Here is a 15,631-nt window from a genome sequence, read left to right on the forward strand (position 1 = left end):
TGTAACGCACTATTAAATTGATAACCTTGGTTGATCAAAAAATATCCATTAGTATATGAAATTTTTTATGAAGCACACATCGCTCACAATATATCTCAATTGGTGCACTTAATTTTAGAAAAATATGAATTAATTTCTAAAATATTTTCAATATCATTGATATTACTAATTTTAATACTAGTTATTGTTGGTTTATATTTACATATTTAATGTATATGTTATATTTTAAATTTATACATCTAAGGCAGATTAAAAATTTTAGAAAATCAAATTAATCAATTAATGCATATTTAATGTGTATGTTATATTTTAAAATTATACATATAAGGTAGATTAAAAACTTTAGAATATCAAATTAGATCAATTAAAATTATTATTTTTTCTTTATAGTCATATCCTAATATAATGAAATAAAATGGTAGATTTTATAAAACTAATAGAATGAAACCTAAAAAATTTGATCTACGAATATGATTTTAATGTATAAATTATTACAAGATTCATTTTAATCAAGAGAATTATTCTATTTATTTTTTATATAAAATATTAATAATACCAATATATATTTATTTTGTATCAATAAAATATATAGTTTAGATTTATACAATTTTAAAAGTATTTAATGATGAAACTAAATAATCATTCAGTATTTATTATCTTACTTCTCTTCTAATTATAATAAATTTTTTAACACACCTTTACTTTTAAATGAATATATCATGAATGATTTTTTATTTCCTATGTGTTAGTAATGAAGGCGGGAGAAATATTTTTTATTATATTTATTTAGTTACGTTTGTTTTGGATTCTAGATTTAAATTAAATGTTTTATATCAAATATTATTTATGTATTATCATGTTTAAATTTCATTTAAAGATTTTATTTCTCCTACTTTTAATTGTACAAAATATTAGAAATAATGATATTATTGGGACCATTGAAGTCCCTAAAAGGCAGGGGCGGAGGCAGGTTTCCATGAGAGGAGGGCCACATTTTAAATATTTAATAATTAATTATTAATTTTAAAATAAATATATTAAAATATTAGTAATTGATGAGCGTATGTTATATATATATATATATGATATCCTGCACGAGTGATTTGAGCGACTCCGTCCGCGACATCTGACCTGGCGAGGAGTTTCACTGTGCATCGTCCACCGTGGCCGCCGAAACGAAGGAAAACCCTACAAAATCCCGCCTCTCCCAAATCACGCGGCCAAACCTCAAAATCGTGCCGCTTCCCTCACCCTCGTCTGCTCTCCACGGCGATTCTGAGATCCCTAAATCGGCCTATCGGCCTTTCTGCTCCGTGCCTTTCTGGGGGTGCGGAATTTGTTTCCCCGTCACCGGCGGGCTCCTGCACGCCGCCCGTCCCTCAAACCCTAGCAGGCGTCTCGAGCGACGACGGCGACCGACGATCCTGTCTCCATCGCTGCCGGCGTCGACCCTCCTTTGGCAACTCCGCGGCCGCGCCCGGCGTCGCATCTCCATCGCGGGCGCAGCCGGCTCGGCCCTTCGGTGTCCCTCAAACCCTAGCAGCCGTCTGGAGCGACGACGCTGACCGACGAGGCCGACCGAGGATACTCTCTCCATCGCGGCCGCCGTCGACCCCTCCTTTGCCCGGCGTCGCAGGTCCATCGCGGCCGGCGTCGCAGGTCCATCGCGGCCGCAGGCGACTAGGCCCTCTAGTGGTCCTCTGCATTGCGCGAGGAAAGCGCGACTGAGGGTCGAGATTCTGCGTCGACTTGTAGATTAATGAAGTCTTCTCCTCACTTACATCATTAGGATTTAGGGTTTAGGGTTTACTTGTTACTGGTTGGACTTTGAGAAAGATACAGTGGACTACTTGTTGAAGACAACAAATCGCCATGATATATTCTGAAGACGAAGATTTTCTTATCATCTATATGGTCAACGAAGGTTCAATTGTTGGATATCTCATAGTACATTCTGGTTTTATGCATCTATATTTAGTCAGTTGCTAATTAATTAACATTTGGTAGTGAAATTTGTGTAAATATGAGACTAGTGTATACCAACAAAGCATTTACCTTCTTCATTTGCCTTATGAAATGATTTGTTCTTATAGGGTTCACATTCAAGTCGGACATATATCTCTAGACAAAAGATCTCCAAGGATCTAGATGAAGATATTCAGTTCTCTGGAATCAAAGTGTCCGAAGATGAGTTCATTGATGCTGAAGTATCAATCCATCCTAGGCATCTGAAGCTAATGGTTCAGCTTTATCCTTATTTGACTTCACCAGAAACAAGTGGTTCAATTATACACTGCTATGAAGGATCACCAGGTAATCCTATGAATTTGATCAGCAAATAATCTACCTCCCAAAATGTTAATTTCTATTCAGAAATAACTGTTTTGTTTGTAGGAGTTCTACCATCGTCATTTAGAAAGCTAATGGTTCAACTTTATCCTTATTTGACTTCACCAGAAACAAGTGGTTCAATTATACTCTGCTATGAAGGATCACCAGGTAATCCTATGAATTTGATCAGCAAATAATCCACCTTCTAAAATGTTAATTTCTATAGGTATATATTAGAAAATATGTACTAAATTTACCCACCATGAGAATATTTCATGGATTATTATATAATTGTTATAAACATTTTTATAGTGACTATTAGTATAAATAGTTCTTAGATCTGAAGTCATTACGATTTCCTACATAAGAAGTTGTGTACTTTAGTATCAACAAGTGTCACCTATAGTAAGATAGACTATAAAGTCGATCACTAGGCATATAATAAATTATGCGGAGGGATGTAAGTGATGCAGATGAGATCTATCCCTTCCATATGATGGAAGTGATATCTATGGGCTCCTTGATTAAGTAGGACTACTAAAATGCATGATTATACTCAAATAAGTCAATATGAGATATTGAGCTCATTTGGTTAAGTGAGTTTACTTAGAGATCAAGAAATACAAAAATTGATAAGGGAATGACACTGTCTATGCCTTATGGATCAATCTAAATATCGAGGATAGAAGGACTAAATTATATAAGATAATAGATAAAGAAAGATTAGGTCGGATCTTAACATTCTCATCACTTAGGTAACAATGATGCATTACTAGATGTCATTCATTGCTTATGTATCTAAAATATTATTTTAGAAACATTGTCAATATTATAAGAATCTATTGGGTCACACACAAAGAATATATTGATTTAGAGATGAGTATATTTTAGTTTGGCTAAAATATGATAACCCCTAAGATTATAGGGCTAAGTCTAATCTGAGTTAGACTTAAATGAATTCAAATATTGGAAAATTGGATTGAGTCTAATCAAATTAGACTCAACCACTAAAAAGGATTAATGCTCATTAATAAAGATTAATAGAGTACTGATAAAAAGGAGAGCAAAGACAAAAATCTTTTGTATTCATTGGATGACTCTTTGTATTCATTGGTATTCATTGGATGACCCTTTGTATTCATTAGATGACTTTTTGTATTCATTAGATGACTTTTTGTATTCATTAGATGAGTACAAAAGATTAATTTTATACATTTGGTGGATGATTACTTCTAGTCTCTTCTTCTTCTACTCTTGACAAAACCATCCAAATTACTAGCACAACGAAGGTGGTTCTTCTTCGAAGACTAAGTTCGTGCAACGAACAAAGGACGTGTTCATGTGGATATTGAAGAGTTGTGACTATTTTGATCCTGCTGAAATCTATCGAATTAAGTTGCTACCGGAATTGTTCCATTCATGCAACAAAGGTGACAACTTGACATTCACATAGATCTCTGGAGGGATCAATTTTATTTTGCTGCATTTATTTATTATTTTTTGCAACAGATCTCTACACTTTATAAGGCACAAACACAAGTAAAATAATAAACATAGTAAAAAGAAAATAAACAAACAAACTCATGTTTTCGATCTGGAAGTCCTGAGTGTCGTGACACTCTTCCTAGTGCTTCCTGGACCATACGAGTAGAGCTTGAGTACTTTTCTTAAAACAAGGAGTGTCGTGACACTCCTTTGGTCGACTGGACCTTTGCTAATTCAATTATGAACTTGATCCTCTTCAAGCTAAGTTTTGGCCTTCCAATCGACTGAAACAACCTCTGGTTGCTTGGAGCTTAGTCAAAACTTATCTATAGACCAACTCGTGCAAACCCGATTAAACCAACTTTCGGTTGACCTGAAGGGTCTAGTCAACCGGATCATGGGTTCAATGACCCAGATCAATTCCCAACTGGTCTGGTCCGAGCCTTTGTTCGACATCTGTTTCCTACAAAATAAATAAACAGACAATAAGAAAAACATGAAAGAGCTAGTACTTGGTTTACCTAACTTACTAGGTTCACTTTCTTGGAGTTTACTCCTCCAAGACTTCTCTCTTTCCCAAGTGTTCAACTTTCAGCTGATGCACTGGAACTTCTGCCATTAAGTGTTCAGCTCCCAACTGACCCTCTTGAATTTAACCAAGTTCCCAACTAGGTCTTCCTCTACCTAGCCCCGCTAGGACTTCCATTGTCTGGTTCTTAACCAGATTTTTTTTTTGCCTAGTTCCACTAGGACTTATACTACCTAGTCCCACTAAGACTTGTACTGCCTAGTCTGGCTAGGTCTTTCATTGTGTGGTTCCTAACCAGAACTTCCCTTCGCCAATCGCCAAGTAGATGGTCCTACTTAGACTCCTCACTCACTTCCAAGCTTCAAATCAAATTACTTGACTTTTCTTGGACTCAACACTCTACTCGATCAACCTCGATTAAGTTATTTGGTCACCCTTGATCAAATTCCCTTAAACATATTGTTATAATCAAACTATCAAAATTCTAGAGGTTGGTTGCACTAACAACCCCACCCCTGCTCTAGCCACCCTTAACACTTCTGTTGCACTTACATTAAACTGTCAAAAACATAGGTTGCATGGAGCCACATCTGCTTGCTGCTTGTTAGAAGCAGGGTCGTAGAGGCATGACGTTGAAGTCATGGGCAAGCCACAGTGAGTCCCATCTATTGCTATTGGTTTTGTCAATGGTAGGTGTTGACAGTCCCATGTCAGAGTTGCAACTACCCAAAATGGCTAGATTTGTAGATCAGAGCGGTTCAGCTCAGCAAGGATATTCTCTGTTGGGATGTTCTGTGGCTAGAGCGTACCATTTTGAAGATGTTCTTGATCGGGATGCTCTTGTAATAAAGCTTGTTGCAGGGATATTCTTGGACAAAAATGTTCCCAAAGTAAATGCACGATTAAATTCCTAAGTGATCTTTTTAGAGATGTTCCCAAATGAGAATGTTCTTAAAGTAAGTGTATGCAGAAGTCTTGTGTGGTCTTTCTAGGGATGTTCCAAAATGAAGATGTTTCCAAAGTGATAGCACAGTTGATGTCCTATGTGACCTTTTCAGAGATGTTCCCGAATGAGCATGCTCCTAAAGTGAGCGTATGATTGAAGTCCTATATAATTTTTTTCGAGGATATTCGCAAAGTGAGTGCACGATTGAAGTCTTGTGTGATCTTTCTAGGAATGTTCTCAAGTGGAGATATTCTCAAAGTAAATGCATGATTGAAGTTCTATGCGATTTTTCTAAGGATATTCTCAAGCAGAGATGTTTTCAAAGTATGTGTTATCGAACTACTTCATCTCAGTACATGCCCATGCGAGTGTTCGGGCGTGTGCCTGATCAATCAACTTGCAAATATTTAAGGGTGCCACATCTGCTTGCTACCTGTCAGAAGCATAGGTCCATATGGGGCCGCATAGTGTGGTAGAGGCGTGACGTTGACGTCGTGCACAAGCCATCGTGAGTCCCATCTACTGCTATTGGTTTTGTTAGTGGTAGGTGTTGACAGTCCCATGTCGGAGTTACAACTACCCAAAATGGTCAATTTGTAGATCAGAGGGGTTTAGCTCGACAAGAATATTCTCTGTCGGGATGTTTTCGTAGCTAGAGCGTACCATTTTGAGGATGTTCTCGATCGGGATGCTTGTAATGTAGTTTGTTGCAGGGATATTCTTAGACAGGAATGTTCTTAAAGTACATGCACGATCAAATTTCTAATTGATCTTTTCAGAGATGTTCCCAAATGAGAATGTTCTTAAAGTAAGTATATGCGGAAGTCTTATATGGTCTTTCTAGGGATGTTCCAAAACGAGTATGTTTCTAAAGTGATTGCACAGTTGATGTCCTATGTGATCTTCGGAGATATTTCTGAATGAACATGCTCCCAAAGTGAGCGTACGACTGAAGTCCTATATGATTTTTTTCGAGGGAAGTTCGCAAAGTGAGTGCATGACTGAAGTCTTGTATAATCTTTTCAGGAATATTCTCGAGTAGAGATATTCCCAAAATGAATGCACGATTGAAGTTCTATGTGATTTTTCTGAGAATATTCTCGAGCGGAGATGTTCCCAAAATGATGTGTTACCGAACTACTTCATTTCGGTACATGCCCACGCGGGTGTTCAGACTTGTGCCTGATCAATCAACTTGCAAATATTTAGGGGTGTGCCTGGTCTGTCGTCTCATAGATGTTTAGGCATGTGCCTAGTTGGTCGGCTCTGGAGCTTAGCTTTTTCGGACGGTGCCTTCCGTGCATTTGATGTCCCTAGATGAAAATTCCGAGGTATATCAGCAACCAATTAGGCCTGCCGAGAGGCATGATGATGATTGATTAAACTTGAGCACTTGCCGTGGAGGTGCAATTGCTATTGATCAAACCTGCCCCCCATTCCAAAGACGTAGTGGTGGCTAATCGGTTGATCAAGCCTGCTTGCATGCCTTAGAGGATTTGCTCGCGGACGGCAAAAATTGGCAGCGATAAAAGCACAATTGGCATAATTGAAGAGGATTATTTTAATTGGCCAGCATACTTTTTTCCCTTCATGGAAGTCGAATAAAACCTCAGTTAATATCTACTTTGTCCATATAGCTTTCGTTTCATCAGAGCACAGACTTAGTAGCATCCAATGAGAGGAGGGAGAATGTCGATAGGGTGTTGCACCAACATAGAGAGAGAGAGAGAGAGAGGAGGGCCTTTTTGTTTGTGAGTTTCAAAGCATACATCCAAGACGCTGATATCAAAATTCTTCAGAATTCAAATACTGTTGGCACCTTACATATAACGTTGCTTGCCAAATCCAAATTTTAGTAGCTTGACTGAAACCCACTACTAGCTATAGTTCGTACTAATTGTAAGAATTCATACAGCAATATAATTTAAAAATCACTTAACATCTGCATCTTTTGCAGTTTCATTTTCCAAATCTTTACTCCTTATTCTTGTCCTCGTTTGACCCTTTCTCGGTGCCCATCTCTTTACTCATTCTCTTTTTCCCCAAGTGGAGCTTCTTGGCTTCTTTGTTGTTTTCCTTGATGCATTAAAAAGTCAATGATGCATTGGGAGACAATAAATAATGAAAGTACTGCAAAAGATTGGAAAGTCTTTTCCCTTTACTGATAGTCAGATATTAGCAATAAGTATTAACATAACATAATCATGGGCTACTAAACAAAATCAATGGCGTCGCCATCGTGTAGGTGGCAAAGATGATGAGTATTATTCCCACTTTTCCTTCAAAAAGTTGCAAATGATGGAAAAAAACTTGGGGGAATATGGCATGCATGCTCATTCATTGCGTTACTGCATGAATTACTATACCTTCTTGTTCGTTTCCTGAGTGACTGAAGAAGAGGTCGTGCTGGCACAATTTTTTTCATTGAAGCCCTTCTCTGCCATCACACAAGCTTCAAACTTATCCCTCTCCATCTTTTCCATGCACTGCTTTCTCAGGCGATTCAGATATGCATAGCTTCTCCGAGAGAAGACATAACTGTGTATGTGCAACACTAATCGGTTAACCAATGAACCCATAATTGTGACTATTTATACAATTGAATGAAGGCAAAAATATTATTGAACAGATTACTATTGTGAAGCACATAATGCCTGCATGAAGAGTTAAATATGCAAATTGCTTTAAGTGACTTGTAGATACCAAGCTGTCTATCACTAACTACTTAATGGCTGACTCTAATTTCATAGTTTATCAATGCTCCATCAGTCCATTGTATCTCACCCATGATAACATATAGTAAGTATCAGTTTGGAGTGCATCTAAATTAAGCACGCATAAGGGCACATGAAGCCACCATCAAATTAAATTAAATTTTAGTATTTGTGCATGTATATGTCATATAACAATCTAACAAAGGAATACTCTGAGTTAAGAATATATGACACGAAAATATCTCATATCTAATATGACATAAAAATATCACATATCTAATATGACATTAAAATATAATATGGTAAGACTAAAAACAAGACTATTATTATTCAATGAGATCATCTTTGTGTTATACCTAATGTATCCAATAAAACTACTAAATGATTACTCAAAAAAGACTACATAATATAATTAATAGTACCTGACACTTTGTGTTATACCTACTTCATCCAATAAGATCATCTTGTTGGTGCTTGGCCTTTTGAGTAATTTAATCATTCATTACAGGTTATGCATATACTACTAAAGTTCCACTTAATTCTGTGAAATTTATCTACTATATGGAAAGATTTTAACCACTTAAATTGCTCTTGACCCCATACCTAAATCAATAATCTTTACACTTTCTTGATAAGCCTGATAATATCGTCAATCCTAAATTCTGAATCTCAATTTCCATCAAATTCTATTTCATTTTCTATTTCATGAAGGCTGAGGCAAGGAAGGTATTGACAGAGGTTAAAGAGAGTCTCCTTCAAAATAAAGGAAAATCCATCCATGATCTTGCACAATACTTGACACCATGAGATCATCATCGGTGCTTCCCTTGTTCCTCTAGTAGTGTCTCTATCAACATTGATATGCCCTTCCTTTGCTACACACACAGGGATACATTTTTGTCCATTTGATTCACTTGATTTTGTTGATATGGACTATGTGCGCTCTTCTCTGGCATCTTAAGCTCTAGTTGGTGCAACATCCAAGTATCAAAAAATAAATTCGATAAAGCACTAGACTAACGCTAAAATTGATGCAACTACAGGATTGAGAAAGTGATATGGAGGCTGGGGGGGGGGGGGGGGGGGGGGGGAGGGGGGGCGGTGTGAATATCGCTTGTAAAACAATTGTCGTTTTAAAATCTTTCTTTTATTTTAAGAGTTCTAGTGGAAATAATAATAAACTAAAGCAAAAGCATAACACATGAACACATGAATTTTTATTTGATTCATAGTCACCGGCTACTACATATTCCAAGGTTCGCGATCGTGAATCGCTTACAAGTGAGCAATCAACTAAACTTCTCCTTCCAAAAATATTTTTGGAGGCAAAGAAAGGCCTCTTACAAGTGATAAGATTTGGTAACAAGTTTACCAACCTTTTAGAGATGAGAGTATAAAAGTAAAATTAATAGTAATACTGATAACGAAATTATATGAAGTAGCTTTAGATTATCAGAGGAGCACAGTGGCGTAGAGGCATTGCTTTTGCATGAGACGAAGGCTTGAGAGCTTGTGAGTTGATGATCTAAGCCTTTTGGATGAGACTTTTTTTATAGAAGTTTATCGGTCGATTGATGATCTCCTTGATAATCGGATTCAGATTTGCTCTATTAGTCAACCAGACATCCTTATCGGTTGATCAAATCCGTATTTTTCCACTGACCTTCTGGCATCTCAGCATCTTGATATTAATCCTCTATCATGTCAGGCTCACAAGCTTATTCTTGACCATGCAAATCGCCACATCAGCAAGCCGAAAGTTTTCTTTGTCACGTTAGCCTTCTGTAACTTATCCTAATTTACATTAATTACTATGGCAACACCATAGAAACCTCAACTACCAAGTCATCACGTTGTGCCACATCATCATGCAATCGACCAAACCTTACTATCCACTCGCTCGGACCATTCAGTCTATCCAAGCCTGACTCACCATATACATATGAATGTCTAGCAGACTCGTCTCTAAGGGTAGGAGGTTCATGATAAGAAGATTCTTGGTGGAATGATATTTTATGGGCATACTCTAGAGCTTGTTCATATATGGGAGTGGAGGAACGACTAGGGACTAGAGAACGTAAGATCTAGTTGTCGACCTTTCTAATGGTAGTCCTTGAGGGGTTAGGTAATAGGAATGGAAATCCAAACGCGTTGTTAAAAGCGTACCCCCCTTGGACTTGTAGATCATTTTCATCGCCAAACATGTATCTATGTCAATTTTAGAGTTGCCTACAATAGGTTCTAAATGTTCAAATTCGTAACCCAAGCTGATAGCAATGTTTGTGATAAGACCTCCAACTACTATTATTCCAGTCGAAGATTTAGTTATCTTAACCAAGTTTTGAAGAAAATGGAACCCTGAGTTAAATTCCACCTGATGAAGCATTACTTAGATGCAATAAAATTTTATTTTTCTCACCACGCCATCACTCTCGGCTCGATCAAAAATGGTCTTGGTCATGACGCGGTGAAGATACCTAAAGATTAAATTTTGCAATATCGAGGCTTTAGACTTAGATGGGTCATAGGGTTCTTCAGAATCGGTAATCATTCTCTAAAATCGGCTACTACTAACTTCTTATCCAGTTTCCTAGTCATATCATTTGACAATCTAAAATAATTATTGAAATCATCTAGGGTCCACTTGTATTCCTGGTTGAATAATCTAAAATTAATTTTTCCCTTATAGTTTTCATCAGTGATAAAGTAGACCTCTAGGGAGCTAAGAAATTCTAATGTGATTCTTGGGTATGTTGGATACCTATAGTTTATAAGGTCAATCCAACCTTTATTATAATGTTGGGATGTATACTATAAACCTAGCTTTTGTATGAACATCTATTTTGAAATATTTTGAAATAAGAATCATTTTGGTCAAATATTTATATTTTATATTTCTTATATATGTTAATGCAGATATCCACTTAATTTATATTGTAGATAACATGGTGTGTGGTGTCACACAAAAGCATGATGTTATCAGTTCCTTATAAATTATAAATAGTAGCTCACAACCAAGATGGATTGGGACAAACCATTGGAACGGTTGTAGTGTAATTGGTATTAGTTTATCTTGACTATAAAATTACACTAGTACACTTTGTGTGTATTGAGCAGGATCGTTTGAGGTTATTCTTTTTATACTGACTATATAAAAGAACAAGACCTCTATTATTATGGATGCCGTCCTCTTAATCCCAATATAATAACAAGCACATATACTTAGTATTTATTTCTTTAACTTGTCAAAGGGTGATATTTATTCGTTAAATCAATAGGCCCGATGAGTTGGGAGATAATGCTATTTATATGGTGTGTTGTTGATTATAGAAGGAATCTATGTCCTAATTATTTAGGCTGATGATGTCTCCTTGAGGAGCTCAAAAGGATTATCATGTAAACCCTGCAGGTGAACTTAGTCCAGCATGATAATAAAGTTGAGTGGTATTACTCTTGGAATTAGATGTTAATTAATTGAGTTGTCAGTAATTCAATTAATTAACGGACATACGATATTTTAAACACAGGAAGATTAATGCACTCATAATAAGAAGGAGTTCATATTGTAATATGAGATTGGTGCGGTAGTTCAATAATAATTCTTTAGTGGTATGAGTTATTATTGATAGACTTGAGTTGGGTGGTCGGGCCGAACACAGGAAAGCTCAAGCCCATCAGGAGGCCTAAACCAATTCCTCCTCTAGGTCCCTATTGTAGCCTCTAGATAAAGCCTCATATCCACCCAACAGAATTCTGTTAATTCTGTTATCCAACAAAATTCTGTTAATTTTGTTATCCAACAAAATTCTGTTAATTCTGTTATTTTTTCCTAAACTTCCTAAGGCGGCAAGGCTATAAAAGAGGAGGAGAGGGCGCCTAATGGAGATATTCGTATTCTTTCTCATGCAAGGGCCGGCGCCCATCTCTTAGTTCTTCCTTACCTAGGGTCGGCGCCACTTGTAAGCTTTTCTCTTTTGTTCCTTTCTAGGGTCGGCGCCTACTCCTCTAATCCCTTCTAGGGCTGGCGCTTGCAAGGTGAGGATTCTCCAAGGATTAGGCGCCAAAGGAAGTTCCTCTCTAATCCCTAGGGTCGGTGCCCAAGAGGAGAGGAAGAGAGGAAGAGAAGAAGAGAGGAAGAAGAGGTGCACCTAACCTTGGTTCTCCTTTGGTGGTCGGTGGCTTGGAAGAAAGGAAAGGAGTTGGGTGGTTATTCTCTTGGTAGATCATCGCCCACACGATGTCCAATAAGAGGAGAGGAATACAACAGAAGATCAAGAGGTCTTCGAATACAAACAATCTTTCATACAATCTCAAGAAGAAACGTACAACTAATTTAATTCTGCTGCGTAGTTTATTTTTCTTTGTATGGATCCTGAATACCACACAAGAGGCCAGCGATCTTATGCTTCGATCAAGGTGTGCTTCGATCGATCAAGAATTTGCTTGATCGATCAAGCACATGTCTAATCGAGCATGTGGGTTGCTTGAAAAGGTTCTGTCCCTATAAAATTACTATCTGGAAGAAATTGAACATGACGGAATTCAGGCACCTTCATATCCAACATCCATTCAAGGTCATCCTTAATTCCTAATGTATTAGTAAAACTATAAGAGATATATCAAGAGCAAACTAATTTTCTTGAAACAAGATAGTTATACCTGGACTTTTGGTTATTATTTCGAAAGATGATTCCATGAATGCTGTCGGAACCTTCTTTAGTGGCCTTCCTTTTACCTTTGCCCTTAATTTTGCTCTTTTCTTTCATTGAAGCTCTTTCTTTTGCGACTTTTTTCCTTTTCACCTTTTCGACTCTTCTTCCTTTGTCGGATCTCCAGATTTATGAAAATCTCTTCATTATATTGCTCATATTGTTAGATCTAAGAATAAGAAGTGGATCTGGGGTTTTTTTGAGTAGATCTAGGTGGTAGAGAGGAGAATAAGTGGTGAGGAAGTGAAAGGAAGGGTTTTGAAAGAGTTTAGAAGAGAGGTGAGTAGAGAAGATGAACAGTTCTTGAGATTTTTTTTGGGGCGCATCCGTGTGGTAGGTTACGCACCGGCCGTGCCCTTCTATATGGTTAGGAGGCACGACTGTGCCTTATAGGCACGACCTGAGTTGTCATTCGGTGGATTCGACACGCCCATGCCATGTAGGCACGGGTTGGACAAATCATTTTTCAAGAAAACCACACAGTCGTGCCTTATAGGCATGACCTAAAGGAGCTATTATTTGGTGGAGAGAACAACGCGGTTGTGCCCAGTAGGCACGACCTGCAAAAGTCATGGCTCTGTTGGGAGACACGGTCGTGTATTACACACGACCTCAAGTCTTGCCTTGCTGTTGGGAGCACGACCCAGCCTCTCTGACTTCAATCTTTAAAATTTCCTGAAGACAAGAAAATTTTATTAACAACTTGCTGAAACAATACAAAATTATGAAAGAAAGAAAATGAATAAATATAAAAATGAAAACCCTTGGGTTGCCTCCCAAGAAGCGCTTGTTTATGATCTTTAGCTCGACCCCTTATTCCGTAGTGTACAGGGCTTATTGGTTGATATCTCACAACATATTTTTATTTTTTTACGAGCCCTGGGTGGTACTCTTCTTTAGGTATATCATCCAACCTGCAGCAATATTGAAGGTAGGCATTGAGTCAAGCGAGAGGTCAAATTCTACATTTTTCCTTCCCACTTCTAGGGACAATTTATGATTCTTCACATCTATCTTTGCCCCTAGCAGTGGCTAAGAATGACCTCTCCAAAATGCAATCAAATAAGAAAGAAGGTAATGTTGTTAGATTTTTACAAATGCATCACACAATTTGTCCTTGATGTACTTGATTTTGGGTAGACCCTTTACAAGTTCCTTGTTTGCCACTTTTGCTAACGTCTTCATGTTGACGTGTCCAAGCCTTTTGTGCCATAGCCATCCTGTTTGTGACACAAGACACTCAATAGAAGAGTTAGTAGCAATGTGATCATAGTCATTTTGATACCCTTAGTGAAGAAAACATGAAACTAAAGGAAGAAATTGTAAAATTGAAGACATGCCTAGAAAAGTTCACCCTTGGATCACAAAAATTAGATTTGATATTAAACAGTCAAAGGGCAGTTTACAACAAGGCTGGGTTAGGATATAGACCTAAAGAAGTATCTTATATATCTCTTGTTGGAAGACAATCACAATCATGCAAACAAAACACAAAGGGAACACTAGCATGGGTACCTAAAAAATACTACTAACTCTTCTATTGAGTGTCTTGTGTCACAAGAAGAACAGGATGGCTATGGCACAAAAGGCTTGGACACGTCAACATGAAGACGTTAGCAAAAGTGGCAAACAAGGAACTTGTAAAGGGTCTACCCAAAATCAAGTACATCAAGGACAAATTGTGTGATGCATGCCAAGAGGGTAAGCAATCTAAAACATCACACAAAGGTAAAAATCTAACTAGTACTACATTACCTTTAGAGCTATTGCATCTTGACTCATTTGATTGCATTTTGGAGAGGTCATTCTTAGCCACTGCTGGGGCAAAGATAGATGTGAAGAATCATAAATTGTCCCTAGAAGTGGGAAGGAAAAATGTACAATTTGACCTCTCGCTTGACTCGAATGCCTACCTTTCAGAGAAACCCTATTGCTGCAGGTTGGATGATATCTAGCAAAAGAAGAGTTTTTTGTACCAACCTTTTTTTCATGAAGGAGCCCGCACCCGGCCGAGATAATAAGGAAGTAATTCGTAAAAAAATAAAAATATAAAGTACCACCCAAGGCTCGGTTGCGAGATATCAACCAATAAGCCCTGTACACTACGGAATAAGGGGTCGAGCTAAAGATCATAAACAAGCGCTTCTTGGGAGGCAACCCAATGATTTTCATTTTTATGTTTATTCATTTTCTTTCTTTCATAATTTTGTATTATTTCAGCAAGTTGTTAATAAAATTTTCTTGTTCTTTGCAGGAAATTTTAAAGATTGAAGTCAAGTAAGGCTGGGTCGTGCTTCCCAACAGCAAGGCAACAACTTGAGGCCGTGTCTAATGGACACGACCGTGTCTCCCAACAGAGCCATGACTTTTGCAGGTCGTGCCTACTGGGCACGACCGTGTCTCTCCAGCCAAATAATAGCTCTTTTAGGTCGTGCCTAATAAGGCACGACTGTGTGGTTTTTCTTGAAAAATGATTTGTCCAACCCGTGCCTACATGGCATGGGCGTGTTCAATCCACCCGAATAACAACTGTTAGAGGTCGTGCCTATCAGGCACAGTCGTGCCTCCTAACCATATAAAAGGCACACGGCCGTGCGTAACCTACCACACGGCTATGCGCCCCAAAAAAAATCTAAGAACTGTTCATCTTCTCTACTCACCTCTCTTCTAACTCTTTCAAAACCCTTCCTTTTCACTTCCTCACCACTTATTCTCCTTCTCACCACCTAGATCAACCAAAAAAACCCCAGATCCACTTCTTATTCTTAGATCTAACAATATGAGCAATATAATGAAGAGATTTCATAAATCTGGAAGATCCGACAAGGAGAAGAGCCGAAAAGGCGAAAAGGAAAAGAGTCGGCAAAAGAAAGAGCTTCAATGAAAGAAAAGAGCAAAATTAAGGGCAAAGGTAAAA

This window comes from Curcuma longa, chromosome 5, assembly GCF_044706935.1.
Source record: "Curcuma longa cultivar G26 ecotype Majalengka, Jawa Barat chromosome 5, ITB_CL_G26_1.1, whole genome shotgun sequence".
NCBI lineage: Eukaryota > Viridiplantae > Streptophyta > Magnoliopsida > Zingiberales > Zingiberaceae > Curcuma > Curcuma longa.